Raw genomic sequence first — 17212 nt, 5'->3', positions numbered from 1 at the left:
AGGTATATTTAAAGTAGAAAAAGAAATATGTGAGGCATTTCTTTAGTTCCTCAAAGCCAAGTTCTATATTTGGGACATGGTTGAAAAAGAAACCTATGTGGGCTTCATTAAAACAAGGAGAAAAAAAATGTATTCCTATTACACACTTATTCCTAATCCAGTCACTATTACCCCATGCCTATCTCAAGCTTTTCTTTTAAAGAGTTTTAAAATTTCTGACATATTCATGTTTGAGTTGCACAAATAGCCCACAGTTATCTATGAAAATGTATATCCTAAAAAATCACACTCCATCTTAATTCCTCAGAATATCAATGGATGTTTAATATCAACAAACAAACATAATTAAAATGGGTTCTGTCATGAAAAAAGTTTGAGAAATATTGGTAAATCAATGTTTTATAGATTTATTTAATTCAGGAATTTTTAGAACCTTAAACATGCTATTTTTTCACATTAATTTCTGGAAGGGGTACTGTTTGAACTAAGAAAGTATTTCTTCTGGGACATCCTTGGGAGACCTGTATTCTGCAAGGAAGATAGTTTAGAGGACTCTGGCCTGGGTAAGTTCTTTTAAAGGGAGCTTCTTTCTTAGAGAACTTCTACAATCATTCAATATGACAGTAGCTGCCCTCTGGTCTCAGTAGCTACCCAAAGAAAGTAAGTTTGTTTCTCCAGTATGACCGTGTTAATACAAATTCATATGCCTTCACTTTTAACATAAATCTTATGATTAAAATATCACAAAAACATACATCTGAACTAATCATTAAGAAATCTACAGAAATAGATATAACTTGCAATAACAATTAAAGAAATGTAAAACACAAGTCTTTGCTGGATTATCTTTTGAGCTTCTTCAACTACAGAATGAAAAGGTTGTGCTATATTTACATTTCCCAAGTTTGCCTGATCTTAATAATGTGGCAGAAGAGGTCACAAATGGAATGGAGTTTTTAAAAACTTCAAGATTCTCAGGCTCCACTGAGATATTTAATTTTGGTGGGGGGTGAGTGGGGAGGAGGGAGAGGGAGAGTGTGTTCCAGATGATTACATTGATCAGGAAATTTTGAGAAACCCTGAGGAAGATGATATCTAAGGTTCCTTTGAATTTTAAAATCCTGTGAAGATGAACTGTTTAATGAACTCTTTAGAAACAGTTGAGTTCTAGAGGGTTTATTATCTAACTGCATATTTTTCCATTATAAATGAGATCTGCAAAATACAGAGAAATAGAGCTAGAGGGGGAAAATGTATTACCCACAATCTCACACCCAGATAATCAATGAGACCTTTTATGTTATTTTACCTTTTTATATGGGATTTCTTTCTAAATAAGTTCCCAAGTTGGAATTCACTTCCTAACTCAGGGAATAGCTGTAGTCAATGAAGCTCACAAGGCCTTAGGCTGCTTGGATGTGTGAAAATGCCACGTCTGCTACGGAATTTTTCTGTGATAAATGTCCTTTGCCTAATTCTTGCTCTGTGATACATGGAGTATGTACTGCTTTAGCTCACTCTCATTAGGCAACCCACCTTGAACTATGTGTTTGTCCCGGCCCTCAGGCCAGGAGGGCAAAGGAGCAGAGAAACTCTCTCCCTGTGTTTCTTTTCTGTTCCTGGGTCTGACTTTTATCTCAAGACTGACAACAACTGGTGAAGAAAGACCTGAGCCATCTTGACAACAGATATCAACAATTTTTCCAAGGTCTTAGTCGCCAAAGCAACCAGGCTATTACCAGGTACTCAAGCCAAGTTAAATTTTACCTCTTCTGACCATTTGTATTTTACTTCTTTACTTCAAGCAGCTACTTTCAACCTGATTTTTTGTCCAACAGAACTTTTAAAGGATATGATTTTTTTTTTCTTCCTTTAGCTTCAAAATGTGTGATGTGAGACGAGCAACAATCACTTGGTGATCATTGAACAGGCCTCAGATACAAAAACTCCTTGTCTGAGGAATTTAGAAGGGAGCAAAGACCACCGTCAAACAGGCCATCCAGAGGTAAAACTCCTTATCTGGGGAAAATTAGAAGTAATTGACTTTCCCATTATCAAAAGCAGGCATCTTGTTCCAGATCTCTTTCCCTCCCGAAAGCTTGTAAGTAACAAAACTTTCTATACATCTCTGGAATACCATGCTGAAACTCATTTTGCAATCCTACGCTCCCACCATAAGGTCCATAAATATCCCTAAAGAAAAATCAGCACTCAGTCCTCTCACTGAGGTGCCCCACTGCACTGTTTTGCAGTGTTCTTCCTTCCTAATAAACTTTCCCTTTTCAAACTTATATTATTGCCAGTAATTCTTTTTACCAACCCATGAGTTGACCACTTCCCAGTGCCGGGGCTCTCACACCTCGGCCGGCATAATGAACATATAAAACCCAATAGGTGCTTTTTAACAGAATTACACATAAATGCTTCCCCTTCAAGCGATGGTGCTTAGTCAGTTGGCTACCAGGATTTCATATAGATATGTTATTCCTTCATCATCTAGAATACAGAGAAGTGTGATTTTTCACACATTAATCACCTAGCTAATTCGGTATTTTAAACTGAAATAACATTTTAATTTAGAATATATGTCATTATGTGATTGTATTGATATGCATATAGCATTTAGTAAAAATAGAAAACTAATTTGTTGCTTAATTAAAAATTCCACACTTCTCCTTTCAAGAAACACACGCTCTTATTTTATATTTATTATATACATAGCATACAACATGCTTGAAGTAGTCAATAGCTTGTAAAATGTTTTTATTTTTTCCTCATCATTGACTAGAATCAGGGATGTCCAATCTTTTGGCTTCTCTGGGTCACAATGGAAGAAGAGTAATTGTCTTGGGCCACATATTAAGTACACTAACACTAATTATAGCTGATGAGCTAAAAAAATGAAAAAAAATCTCATAATGTTCTAAGAAAGTTTACAATTTTTTTTGGGTCACATTCAAAGCCATCCTGACCCACATGCAGCCCATGGGCTGAGGGCTGTACAAGCTTGAACTAGATAATAGAATATGTTTATTTGACCAGAGTAGACTAGAAAACATAATCTAAGATCTCAAAACTCAAAGTCTGTATTTAATCAAAGGCCCTTGAAGACAATGATCTTATTTACATGTTTTTATATCAGCCACAGTACATAACATTTGACTTATATTTAGCAAACAATGACAAATGTTGAATCCATAATTACCCTAATGACAATTCTTATAGCTTCCAGATACATTGTCATTTCAATTTGCATATTTAAATTTTGTTTATAGACTAGACTCAGAATATGGGAAAAACATTGGATAGGAATTTCTGTTTTGCTGAACCAAGCTTGCTGGTATTCTATAAATAACAAGATAATGGAAGCAAAATTAATGTTCTATTAAATTGGAATTATTCAGAAGCAATTTTGTACTCCTGCATTACATCCCAAACTTAATCTGGAATTTTGTGATTACCACTATTTGGCAATTCAAGATGAATTCAATACAGTTTTATTGAGGTTTATATGATATATAAGTTGGTTTAGATACAAAATGAAGTTTAGGAAAACACATTAATCACACTCTAGAGGTATGGAAAGAAGTTAGCCGCTTGCTTTAGGCAGACAGTAAGGGGAGGGTCCCTGGAGAACCACCAACCCACCCACAAGTTCTTACACCAGATGTTTTGTGCAGATAAGGGAATTTGCACAGGAAGATTACCCAAACATGCCCGCAGCAGCCTAAGGGGCCACATGTGCACTAGGGGGATTAGGTGGAGCCATCGGGAATTAGGGCCTTATGCAAACAGGGAACCCAGCCCCATCAGCTGAGATATATAGAAGCCCTTGTATTCAACTGAAAAGGAGGGCAACCAGGAACCTACTTTCAGGACTTCTCTTTTTGCTGAGAGCTTTCCTTTCACTTAATAAATTCTACTCCACTCACTCTTCAAGCGTCCACATGCCTACTTCTTCCTGGTTGTAAGACAAGAAGCCAGACCTAGCGAGCTAAAGAGCAAAAAATCCTGTGTCATTTTGGGGGCTCGCACAGGATGCCTGGAGGGTGAGTAAATGAGACCCAAAACCTTTCACTTTCACTTCTGAGACTTCTAGTCCTCAGATTTTTTCTGAAGGCTGATGCAGCACCAAACCTCTTGTGAGCCAATTAATAATAAATGGTGCAGCTACAGAGGACAGGATGCTAGATAGGATCCCAACAACACCCCTGCCCATCACTCTCAGGGCTTGGGAATGTCAGCCTTGTTCCAATCCAGACTTTTCTACAGCATTTTTTTTCTTTTTTTCAGGGCTATCATGGCACCTCTTTTTAAATAATCTTAAGGGTGCTGCTGCAAACTGCAGAGATATTACTATGTCGAATGAGCATTTGGCCAAGCCATCAGATATACGATTCAGGATAATGTGACTTCCATCTGTTCTTAGAGGCACCCCCCAGCTCCACCCAATGGCCACAGGTATGCACTCCCCGCTGCAACCTCCCCTCCCAGCTGGGGTGCATGGCTGTGTCTGCCACACACACATGCTGCGTCTAGTGACCACGCAGGGCAGGAATAAGCTGCGGCTGCTTCCCGGGTACCAAGGCAATCTCGGGGGCCAAGGCCCTCATGCAGCCTGTTGGCCAGCGTTTCCCACTCTCTGACCGGTCCTGCCACGAACCTGTGGAGCCTTTCCTCCTCTGGCTGAGCCAAGACGGTACAAAGATGAAGAGTTTCTCTCCCTGGTGGAGAAACACATTTGCATAGAGCTAAAGGTTTTCCCCCCAGGCATTGTCCCCACCCTGCACTTAAACTGTTTGTTTTTCTTTTTCCCACAGTGCCAGGAGTTAACACAGCCCTGCGGATATGGCAGCTTTTCTATGCAAGAGGTTTTTTTGTTTCCTTTGAGAGGCATTTTACTAGGCCAGGACCCCAATTCACAGGACTCCCTTTCCTCTCCCTTGTTTGAGGGGGACCCAGCTCCACAGCTTTACCTTAGCATGACTGATTCCTGCCAATTAGGCCCCCTCCCATTTCATAGATAGAGGTCATGCTAGTATCTACGACATAGACAAGGTATAGGGAACTCAAAGGTTACCAACAGCAGGAAGGAGTCTGCGTGTAGGTAAACGTGGATAATTCCCACCCACTAGGTCTCCCTGTTAACATGGGTGAAAAGTTGCATAGGCATTCATGGGTGGCACCCTGCCGAGGTTGCCAGGACTCGGGGATATAAGGACAGAAGAAAGAATGGAACACTATTATTTCTCTCCCTCACGTACCCCTGGAATTTGCTAGGAAGAGAAAGGAACTAGGGATGCCTTGTTCCCCTCTTTCTAGATGGGTAGCCATTCATCTTCAGTCTGTACTTCTCTCAAATGCCTCCTTTGGGGAAAAAAAGCTTTCTTTTTCCTCGAACTCTGTCCTCTCTTTGTGGATGGGTAATTGTGTCCTGTACTACAGTACTACAGGACACTTCCCTTAGATGCATCCTCAAATGGGGAAAAGTTAATTTCCCCAAACTTTAAACTGCGTAGCTTAAATGAGCTCGGGGAAGGGAACCCAGAAGCCTGACATGCCCCGAAAAGGGTAAAAGTTCTTATTAGACAGACTTCTGGCCTCCCTCTCCCTGTGCAAACCAGCTGAATGAATGATAAAATTACTGCTTATATCCTCTGTAAAGTTTTGATTAATGGAAAAAAAGGATTTGTGTCTTGTCTTAAGCTGTAGCCAATCTGGTGTGCTTTGTGTGTCTTTCTGTATGGTTCTGTCAAAAAGGGGGGTACTTTAGGCTAGAATGTGGACCTAGGATCCCATAAGCCTGCTGTTTAAGCCAGCCTGGCAAACTGGTCAGTAACAAACTTTGCTGCAAGTCTCCATCTTGTTTTATGTCCTTGGGAGCTTGATCTTGTAACCACATGGCAGTACTCTCTTTTGGTCTCTGCCATTTTAATGGCCACCTGGTATCAACCCTGGCTTAGGGAATGAGTACTTTCTGGTTAATACCTTTGTGACTTTTATCATTTGCTGATTATCTTCCCCTCCATGAACAACTTCTAGCTTCTTTTCTTAAATCTTCCTTTCCCTGAGCTACCTATAAAGATTCCAGATTTTGGAAAAACTGTTTTCCACCTCTGAAAATACCTTGAACACCTTGAACACTAAGGTTAAGTCATAACCTGAGTTGAGGCTTATTGGCTTCACCTGTGAGATTACTTTTGGTAAAGCTCAAAAGCCAGAAATATTGGCCGCTTTGCATGGCTAAAGTCAGGTAATAAGGAATTTAAAAGGATTTTCTTAAAAAGGACTCTATGTTTTTCTCTTCTCGGATCTCGGATCTTGTTTTTTTTTTTTTTTTTTTTCTGGAAAAGGTTTTTTTCTCAGTCAGCTGTATTACTTTTCTCCATTTTGTCTTACCACTCTTAATGCACATGTCAGAGGCCCTAAGATAACTTCTGATAGCCTGGGATGCCTGGTGAAAAACAGAGAAGGTGCCACGGACTCCATTTTGGGAAAAAAAATATTTGTTTTCCTCATGGAACCCCGGGAATTAAAAGCAAATAGATCCCTCTCAAAATCCGTTTTTGCCTTCTAGGTATGCCTGTTTTTTGGCCCTGGAAATTACATGTTTTCCTAGCCCTGCTTCTTGGAAAGCTATACCCTGAGTCCAATAATTCCAATTAGGAGATAGACAAATGAAAAATCTTTCAACTACTGGATCTTCTTCTGTCTGTGTAATAATATATGTGTTAGATGTGTGACAGTTATATAGAAATAGAGCTCCAATTAATTGGCTTAAAGAAAAATAAGCACTTAGATCAAATATTTTTTGAAGGAAAAATAAAGGCTATAATGCCTTTTAGTTTATGTGACTTTAATCTTTGAGGAATAAAAGTCTTAAAGATTATTGGTAAAATACAAACGTCTTCAAAATGTAAATATGTGGTCTAAAGTATGCAGGTCAGATACTAGGTTTGCTAAATGTTTCAAGGTTATAAGCTGCTTCTTTGGCCTTTGAGAACTGCTCAACTTGCCTGCTTTGCAATTTGATAAGGCCTAGGGACATATGGAATTAACCATGTCCCTAACTATGCTGGAGTCAGAACTTATCTGTGCCTAGTACATAATTAAAATAACTTACCAAGTTTTACACTAAAATTAAAAATTGCTAAGAGTTGCCATCATAACATGTAATTGAGACTACTGAAAATAGATTTATATACAAGCTGTGTAAGGAAAGTAAAATGTGTTTTTAGTAAAAGATTATAAGAAGGCATGAGAATGTAAATTTTTGCTTAGGGTTAGAGAATAGTTTTGAAATAGAAAATATAAAGCTGAAGGTTTAAACAAATGGTGGAAGATTTGTAAAAAATAATCTTGCAAAAGAAATTCTGTGTGGGAACATATTGACTAACTTCAAAAAGGTATTATATAGTTTTTCCATAAATTGAGTATTGAAATAAAAGCACAACAAGGTTTTCTTAAGGTATTGATCTGTTCTTTAACAAAGATTTGTAAAGGGTTATAAAAGGTTTACAAGAATCTCACCACATGGTCAAACTGGTTAAGATGAGATAGAATTATGTTTAAGGTTTCATTTAAAAATTGGGGTTGATATTAATAGCAGACTAATGCAAGGGTAAAATTTGGCTTTCTGTCTCTTGAACAAGATTTTCATGTAATAGTAAAGGATAAGGAAAGGTTTTTGGCCTTTCTTAAAATTTTTGAGTCATCATTTTGGCTAAACAAATAACTTAGGGTAATCTGGAATTCTATTTCATAATATCAAGTATTGTGAACCTTTACCCTGTTTGGTAGGCTTCACAAAATCAAACTTCAGTTTCATTGTTGTCTTTCCTGACCCCTAACTTTTAGATGCTAGAGAGGGCCCCTGGAGCATCCAAAAGATAGGTAAACAGGATTATTTGACATTTTTAGTTATTTCCAAAGTGATGTTTTATCTTCTTTAGGTTATATTTTAGTGAACAATAAGTGTATATGTTCCAAAATTGTATGGGATGTCTAAAATTCTAATGTCTGAGTATATGCTATCAATTATAACAAAGATTATTATGTTAACCTATCGTAAACTACAGAAATAACCAAATTTCTTTGTCAATCATGTTTTTGACTGTAACTATCCTGGGCATTTTGTCATTCACAGACAATTGTTGTCTTGCTTTGATCCTTTCTGAAAAATGGTTTAAAATCAGATATAGGACTTGGATAGGAGCTCTGAAACACAAGTTTCTGATATGTTTGGAGATTGTGACATTGGAATAGAGGGAAACATATAGGACTCATGAAGAGCTGAAATGCTCATGAATATCAAGCAGAACAAGAGTTAACTGAATGAACTGAACTAATAGAAAACTGAATTAATCATTTAACTTTTTACTTAAAATGTTGCTGATCCTTGTTTTGTTTTTCAGAGTCAAGGAAATTTATTTTGAACTATTTAGAGCCTTTAATAATTGAGTAAGCCAGGCCGGGTGTGGTGGCTCACGCTTGTAATCCCAGCACTTTCGGAGGCCGAGGCGGGCGGATCACGAGGTCAGGAGATCGAGACCACGGTGAAACCCCGTCTCTACTAAAAAATACAAAAAATTAGCCGGGCGCGGTGGCGGGCGCCTGTAGTCCCAGCTACTCAGAGGCTGAGGCAGGAGAATGGCGTGAACCCGGGAGGCGGAGCTTGCAGTGAGCCGAGATTGCGCCACTGCACTCCAGCCCGGGCGACAGAGTGAGACTCTGTCTCAAAAAAAAAAAAACAAAAAACAAAAACAAAAAAACAAATAATTGAGTAAGCTATACTCCTGTGAACAAAATTTTGAGCATATTTGTTTCTTTCTGCCTGGCTTCTCCAGAATTTTGAAACTATTTGTGAGTATTCTTAACTTATGGCAATATATTTATTTGCATTAGTGCAGTAAGAATCCATTTTCTTTTTGTAACAGGTCACAGTAGGAGAAACTGGTTGTTTTACCAAGGCTTTGACTGGAAGGATGTGCTTCCCTTTAAGGAATCAAGCTTGACCTGCAGAACCAATTAAAGCTCCTTAGGAAATTTGGCCTCATACCTTGTCTAAACAGTCCCTGTACAGGGTTCCTAACCTGTGGTGAGTAAAGAATGTCACTTTCCAACAGGCCCAGGAGCCCTATGTTCTGGGGACCTCAAGAAGAGAGGAATTTACCCAAATCATAGGTATTTCACAGAACAAATCCATGGCTGGGCTAGGCTTTAAAAGGTCTTATCTGAGATTCCTTGTAGAACAGAGTTCTATTAAAGTCAATTTTAAAGCCTATGTTAAATATAACTATTCTTGCTGTACTTTATGTAGATAATCAAGCCAAGTATAAGACTTAAGTTTATCTTACAAAGAACTCGGTCCTATCATGATTTGTTTTTGACAAAAATGAGGACTGGAGAGAGAAAAATTGTTTCAAAAATTAACACACACTTGTGATTCAATTCTAATCTCATTAGTTGTTTTCAAGTTTTTGCCAACATTTTAGACTAATCCTGCTTATTCCTGTGAAACAACCAGTGATATCCAGCTGTAGCTCAGAAGAAACAAAAGGGATAGATAATGTAAAAATCTGGATCAACATTTTAATTCTGGGCAATTATCCTGCAAATCCTGGAGGTTTTTTGGTTTGGGAAAATAAGACCAAGGGAGTCAACCAAAGCCAAGCCCCATGCATCCAAATCTTAGCAGGGATAACTATAGCCCCCAGTTATCTGGGCATGTCGGCAATCTTGGGATTGTGGAGCTGTCCTTACGCCCTTGATTCATTTTGATATACAGCTTCTGATAACCCAAATTGCTTCTAATCGCTAAAAGGCCATTAAACTTCAAATGGCGATGCAAAGGAAACCATGCACGGATGTGCCATTCTTCCACGGACCCTTTAACAGACCTCAGGAGGAGCCCTAACTGCCACTTTCCCAAAACAGAACTCCCTGTCAGCAGGAAGCAGTTTAGAATGGTGATTGTCTACTTTCCCCAACAGCCGTTGGGGGGTCTCCACTCCTGAAGAAGGGAATGAAAGTAGTTAGCTTTCTTTAGTCAGACAGTAAAGAAAGTGTCCCCAGAGAACCTCTGACCAGCTCCACAAGTGCTTACACCAGATGTTTTGTGCAGATAAGAGAACTTACACAGTTCTCTTAAGCATGCCTGCAGTGGACTAAGGGCGTGCATGTGCCCTGAGCCACTTGGAATTCACGACTTATGCAAATATGGAACCCAGCCCCTTCAGCTTAGATATATAGAAGCCTTTGTATTCAACTGAAAAGGGGGGAAACCGGGAACCCACTTTCAGAACCCCTCTGTCTTTGCTGAGAGCTTTCCTTTTGCTTAAAAAATTCTACTCCACTCATTCTTTGAGTATCTGTGTGCCTACTTTTTCCTGGTCATGAGACAAGAACCCAGACCTAGCTGAGCTAAGGAGCAAAAAATCCTGCATCAGTACTGTGAATTTTGTTTTTAGTAATTTCAAGAGTGAAGAATCAATGAGTCTTTATACAAATAATTGTTGAAAATTTGCCTTAAGTATAATTTTAAAACCATGAAATTATTATTGAAAAGTACTGCCATATATAAAACCACTTTCATTTTGTTGTTGTATCTGAAAGACTTTTCAAATCCTATCACTGAAGAAATTCAGGACTAAATTTATCCAATTTGAAGGAAACTACAGAACAAGTTAAGATATTTTGTACTAATATCTACGGCCATACCACCCTGAGTACATGCAATCTCATCTGATCTCAGAAATGCAACAGGGTTGGTCCTGGTTAGTACTTGGATGGGAGAAACTTTGTATTCTTAAGCCTGAGATGACAAATAATTTTAAACATTAGCTAATAAGATAAAGTTGATGTTATTTCTTCATTAAAATTTCTTCATTACAAATCAGCCTGCATTCCTAAAGAAGTACTAAATCATAAATACTTGTTTTGGATTTATGTCAAAAATAAGTATAAATTGAGAAACACTGAGTCACAATGAAGAGATAATGAACCTGTTCATAATGAACAAAGTTCAATATAAGTAAAAGGCCATAATCTTTCAGCTCTTCTTTAAGTCAGTAATATCAGGGTGGTTTTGCTTTTTCTGTAACTGTGCAGCATATGACCAACAAAAACCCCCATCCCACTATTCTAATCTGAAATCAGCATAAAGTAGATGGTATATAAATTTAAACAAGAGACTGTGCTGGAAATGAACCTCCATGGCAATGATAGCTTTGTAGGCTTTTTGAAAAGTTAACTAACCATTCAGATTAGGAAGGACATTTGGTGTCACAGTCAAATGTTACAAGTATGTCCAACTGCCACAGTAACTCCTGAGGAGATTTAGGGGACAAATGGGGAAACAGAACAGAATCATAAACAGGATATATTTTAGAGAATGAGAACTTCACTTTTGGAATCAGATTACCTCGGTTTGAAGGCTACGTCCATCATTAATATATGACCTAAGCAAGTTGCTTCCTCTCTCTAAGCTTAATTTGTCCTCTATGAAATGCAGATGATAATAAAGGCACAATCTCACAGTGCTGTCATATAGATTGATAATCCACTAAACTATTTACCACTGAGCCTGGCACATATCAAATGCTCAATCAATGTCAGAAATCATGAAAGTTACCGTAATTCTATTTCCATGCCAATAATATACTTACATGAATCCTAAATATTGGGATCTATTATGGCTCTGAAGTCTACATAGACTTAAAGATTATATGGCTTTTTTAATATTCAGATTTCTTTCTTATGACCTAAGTTATTTTGTGATTAAATCCGAACTAATTTTCTTGAGTACTTTCCTTAGTAAAGCTATGGGAAAATTATACTTGTGGACTAATAGTAAATTTTTTCTCATCTTCTGTTCTGCAGATTAATAACTTCTGGCTCATTAAGGTCCCTTCATACATCTTATTTCCTGATTATCTCAAAATGGGTTTCCACTGAATTCACCAGACATTCCTCTTATGTAATAAAGGCCAACTTATAGAACTATTTGGTCATAGTTCGATGAATACTAAGTTTAAAGGAAATGTAAATTATAGTTACTTTCATAATATGGTCTTGTAGCATTTATTAAATTAGCATGTGTAAATGCTATATACTGTTATGTAGTGTTTCTCCAAGTAATTTATAATGTCTTGAGTATCTATACTAGGTTTTATATTTCTGTGTTTCTAGAATCTACCCACCGCCCAATGTGGACTCTGTGTGTGTGTGTGTGTGTGTGTGTGTGTGTGGAGGGTGGGGGTGTGCACGAGTGTGTGGTTAATGATGTTAATTTGAATTCCTATCTTCATCTCTGCAATGGGCCACTGCTGTTTGATTCTCCTGCTTTACAGGCTTGCTTCTCTCTCTGCATTTTTCTGGTGTGACTGTCAGTCAAGGGGCTATGCTTTTTCCTCCACAAGGATGATCACATGGCCCAAGATGGTCAATAAGAGTCTTCTTTTTCTGGGAATAATATGGACACTGGAAGAAAGAAGGTCCTTCTCCCCAAATTACTAACTGTGAGCATTAGGTGAGACAGGAGAGTCTGGGGAACTTTCTGCTATTAGGTGGGGAGTGCAGTCAACACAGAAGCAAGGGAGAGAATGTCACCTGTTACACAAAAATGTATATAGCTCATCCCAAAGCAGATCTTTCTCTGTACCTTTCAGTAATATGGCCCAATAAACTTCCCCTCTTCCTTTCATTTTTTGCTTAAAGTGGTTTGAGTTGGATTTCTGTTACTTGCATTCTATTACAGTATTGACTGATACAACGGCCAATAAAGATTTGAAATCCATGGTACCATCTTCTTTAACTATTCGGATATTCACACTTATCCAGGGAGAGTGGTCTAATACAAAACTTGTCAAAGCTGAACATGGCAACAAAATAATATGTTTCATCCTAAAAATTGGCACAACGTTTGAACTAAACTAGCCTCAGGAATAACAAAATCTTAGAATAGTGCAAAAGTGTGGTTCACTTTTATCTAAAAGGGGGCAAATATAGCCAATAATTTGATCTTCAGTTGAGAAGTGCAATTGCTTGGTAAAAGGAGACCTTACCTTTGTTCTCCGCCCAACTTTTCTTACAATTCATTTTTTACTCTCCACCACTCCATTGGAATTTGGTAGAAATGGCCAGCCAAGGGCTTGCCTCCCTGAGATGTACACTACTGCACATCAGCCTTTACTGGCTGGACTGTAGTGAAGGAAAAAAAAAACACACACATCTTCTGAGAATTATTTTCTCTTTTCTCCAAATAAATAAAGGTGAGATGAAATATGGCAAAATGAAATATGACAAGATGCATTCCAGAAGACCAATAAGGCCAAAAGAGGTCTATGGATCCAAAATAACAGCAAGAACTGGAGTCTTGCCTAACAAAAGTTTTCAGAAGGAAGGCATTTGCTTTGGAGATTTTTGACTGCAGACTTACTCTTGCTTAATTCCACCCAATACCCTCAGTGGTTCATTTTTGAATCTTTTAAGATGCTACTATGTGTCATATAATTATACCAGGTACTGGTCATACAAACACCTAATGCTGCATTCATTCTTTGGTACATAGAGATTCCCACATGTGTTTCACTCCAGATTTTTATTCCTTATTTTGGAAACTTCGCACCTTCAAAATGCACTTAAGAGTTTATATTCCCCAAATACTATCCCAAACTCCCAAAGTAGATAAGGTTTCCTCTCAGAACCATCTGCACACACTGTGTTTACCCATAGAAAAATACTTTACGTTGCACTGTAACGCCAATGTACTGTACTTGTCTACCTCCTTCAAGACTCAAAGGCAGAGATTTGCCTTTTAACTCTGAATTCCCAGCACCTAACACTGTGTGTGTTCATACATTATATATGGATATACATTATACATTATATATAATATACATATTGATATACATTATATGTATATACAATACATATATGACATACATTATATGTTATATACAATATAATATATAATATGTATGTTATATATATACACATACCATGTATATATGTATTATATTCAGCACATATAATATATAACATGTATATTATATATACACACATAATATGTATATTATATATACAAATAATATGTAATATATAGTATATAGTATATAATGTATATATATTATATATTATATATAATACATGTCAATAAATGCTTTTGAATGAATAAACAAATACATGAATGATCAACGAATGAATGAATGAATGACCACATAGTCCCTACGTTGAAGAAGGTGACTCTAACTGAGGAGGCAAATAACTAATTGCCTAATTCCAATTTAATGTGTAATAGAGATAAGATCCAAGTGGTGAGACAGGACAACAGGAGCAGCGATTATTCTTTTCGTCTATGCCCTTTTCTCTTGATGACTGCTCTATTGTTTGTGCATTGTAGAGTGTTTAAAATTCATTGCTGAATAATCTATAAGCAAAATCTTGACTTCTTTTGAAGAAAGAAATATCATACATATCTATTATGTGAATAAAATAAGAAAGAACATTTGATTAAGGAAATACTGCTGGCTGCCTACAGCAAACATGTTGAAAATTTCCTAACAAAGAGAATCTCCATGCAGGCCTAAAAAAGAAAATAAAAAGACAAGTAAAGTCTTTTGGTTATTACTAAGTTATTTTTGGTGACTAGAGGACAACTGATGTTAAAAGTAGTGAATACGGAAATTTCAAAGATAGCTGCAATTAGGAAATTTCACAAACACAAAATGAAGTATGTAATCCTATAAATGAGTTATTGAGGAGCTCTGCTTTCAAGTGCTTAAATAAAATTTCCAGAGGCTATGCCTGCAGGAGGAAGTTCTTGATATTTGATCTCTACATTGTTTGGTTTGACATGTGGACAATTAGAAGGTTTGTCACTAAGAGCTAAAAGGCGCCCCTACAAAGAAGATAAAGCATTCCTACTGATGCCTTTTTTCCCAGTTTCTGGTCTCAGCCTTTATTCAATCCCTTATTATTTCTAGCAAGGACCATAGCAACTTAAGTGTTTTACCTGACTCCAGAATTTCCTCCTATTCATTGTATTTTTTACACTGTAAAAAAAAAGAGAACTTAGAACTTTTATGAAATATGATCAAATTCTGATCTTCCAGCAGTTTGAAAAAGGCTTTTGCCTGTATCACACCTCTCCAATTGGGGTACTTTGGAGAGTGGGAGGGGGGCGCTCCACAATTTGTGGGAAGCATAAGAAGCTTTAGGAAAACTCTGGGGCCTTTCTGTGGGCCTCAGATTCACTCAGTGGTAAGTAGTCATCTTAGTCCATTTGGGCTGCTAAAATAAAATACTCATCAACTGGGTAGCTTACCCAGATAAGAGAAATGTATTGTCCACAGTTATGGGGGCTGTGAAGTCCAAGATCAAGTTGCCAGCCCATTTAGTGCCTGGTGAGGGCCTGCTTCCTTGTTCATAAATAATCTCCATCTTTTCATTGTAACCTCACAGTGCAGAAGAGGGCCAAGGAGCTCTCTGGGGCCTCTTTTACAAGGACACTAATCCCATTTATGAGAGCTCCACACTCATGACCTATTCTCAAAATGTCCCATCTCCAAATGCCATCATGCTGGTGATTACGTTTCAACATATAAATTTTGGTGGGGACACAACATTAGGTCTATAATAATATTTTAACACATTTTAAATGTTAAAACAAATATTGTTATATTACAAAGCTAAATTTGAAAGTCACAGGGCTTTTAAAGTGTGAGACCAAAAAAATGCAAAGCTTTTGATGGAAACTCTTGCATTTTACTCAGACCCCCATGGCACTTATGTGAAAAGGTAGAAAAGTGTTATTTTGAAGGTAAATTTTCCAGACTAGCCTCTCACCGGCTCAGAAAATCACTTGTTCTAAAAAGTCATATGGACTTTAATGCCTTCATAACTTTGTTCTTGTGTTTTTTTCTACCTGGAATTCTTATCCCTTCCCTTGGCTAACTCTTCCATCCATTTATGCACTCATTTATTCAGAAAACATTTGATGAACTCCATTCTGCCAGGTGTTCTACTAAGGCCCTCGTGATGTAGGGATAAAGAGATCTTGCAGAGATGGTGAGGAGAGTTGGGGGATCATAGAAGAATATTAATAAACATAATAATGACCTGACATTGCTTGTTGTGTACTTAGTACTAGGATGGACACTTTCCACATTTCTATTTAATTTTTATATCAACTCTGAGAAGTAAGTTTTCCCAGTCCTGAAATTTGCCTTAATGTCACACAATAAATGCCACTTGCATTCGGCCTACAATAAATGGCTGAAATAAAACACAATCCAGTTTGACTCTGATTTATGCTCTTAAAATTTACTGACTACGCAGTTTGATGTGACCTTCTAGATCTGGCTTCAGTGTTTAATCCTGTCTCTTTTTCTTCCCTGCAAATTCTTCCCTTATAGTGAATAACTTTCTCCCTAATATTCTTTATTACCATGCATTTCATTATTGATATTTGTATATATGTTTCCTGTCCCACTATCTGAGAAAGCCCCCAGAGCAGGTGCTTCTCAGATCTCTGTGTGTATCACATTCTCCTGGCACAGTGGATCTGCTGAACATGACAGCATAAGGTGGCCTCTGTGATGGACCAAGCACATGAAAGACTTGCTGAGATCACACATGGCTGCACACAGGCCTTAAGATGTGTTTTGTTCAGCCTAAAGAAGAGTTCAAAGCATTTTTCAGTTTGTCAACTTTAAGAAATAAAGAGGTTATCTTAAATTCTGCATTTCCAGCTTCTCTTTTAAAATGGAAAGATTTGCAAGCATTCATTAATTGGCCAAGCATTTCTGCCTAACCACAGTTAGCTAGAGCTGCATATCAGCTGTCTGCTTTAGATGGGGCCTGCACTACACAGTTTGCCACAGTCCCCATTGCCATGCTGTGCTTCTCTTTAAATTTTATTCCCTTATGCACTTGCAGGGCCCTGATCCTAATATTTCCAACTTTTCTTCTGTCTCCTCTTAAGTCTCTTGATTCCCATATATTCATATAATGGTAGGAATGTATAAATAATAAAACTTTTAAAGTAAAAACAATTGAAAGGAAAATACAAAGCTATCAAAATGATGTCAATACAATGTGTGTAACAGTAAACTGTTCATTTACCCATTTTACTAAATATAAGTTAAGAAAAGTGAAATGCCAAGAAAAGAAAGCCTCTTCACTACATAAATATTAAAATATATAGAAAAAA

At 37.4% G+C, this 17212-nt stretch overlaps 1 protein-coding gene across 3 annotated transcripts in view; it reads right to left on the bottom strand.

Annotated features, from left to right (window-relative positions):
* KCNH7 (potassium voltage-gated channel subfamily H member 7) overlaps positions 1-17212 on the bottom strand; it is a 475937-nt gene that overhangs the window by 117078 nt on the left and 341647 nt on the right. The gene's annotated exons all lie outside the window — the stretch shown is intronic.

Source organism: Symphalangus syndactylus, chromosome 9, assembly GCF_028878055.3.
Source record: "Symphalangus syndactylus isolate Jambi chromosome 9, NHGRI_mSymSyn1-v2.1_pri, whole genome shotgun sequence".
In the NCBI taxonomy this organism is placed as follows: Eukaryota; Metazoa; Chordata; class Mammalia; order Primates; family Hylobatidae; genus Symphalangus; species Symphalangus syndactylus.
This window is presented reverse-complemented; position numbering and strand designations above follow the sequence as displayed.